The 340-nt window shown below is 38.5% G+C and overlaps 1 protein-coding gene across 1 annotated transcript in view; it reads right to left on the minus strand.

The window, feature by feature from the left end:
- LOC119593110 (WD repeat-containing protein 19-like) overlaps positions 1-340 on the minus strand; it is a gene marked incomplete at its 3' end in the record, with an annotated part of 16,177 nt that overhangs the window by 1,653 nt on the left and 14,184 nt on the right.

Raw genomic sequence — 340 nt, forward strand, 5'->3', positions numbered from 1 at the left:
AAAAGTCATGATTGCAAAAAGGCTCCGACTCTTTCTTTTGTGCTTGACTTTTCTGATGATTAGTTGCCTATATTGCATGTGGGAAAAAAGTAATTTTTTGACAATGGGACAATTTTCATTCTCATACACAGGGTGCCCCACACTTCAAAACTGGCACTTTTATTTAAAAATTAGTAGAGTTTGAACTGTCATCAACATCAAGTGTGGGTGGAATCAGGAACAGCAGATCCAGTTCATAGGAAAGGTTTGTTGTCCATTACTGGATATCAAAGGCCTAATGACATGCACTTGACTATTCTTCTTTATCATGGCTGTGTCCAGTGATGGCAAGGACTTTGAC

The sequence above is a fragment of the Penaeus monodon genome, chromosome 31 (genome assembly GCF_015228065.2).
Source record: "Penaeus monodon isolate SGIC_2016 chromosome 31, NSTDA_Pmon_1, whole genome shotgun sequence".
Classification (NCBI taxonomy): domain Eukaryota; kingdom Metazoa; phylum Arthropoda; class Malacostraca; order Decapoda; family Penaeidae; genus Penaeus; species Penaeus monodon.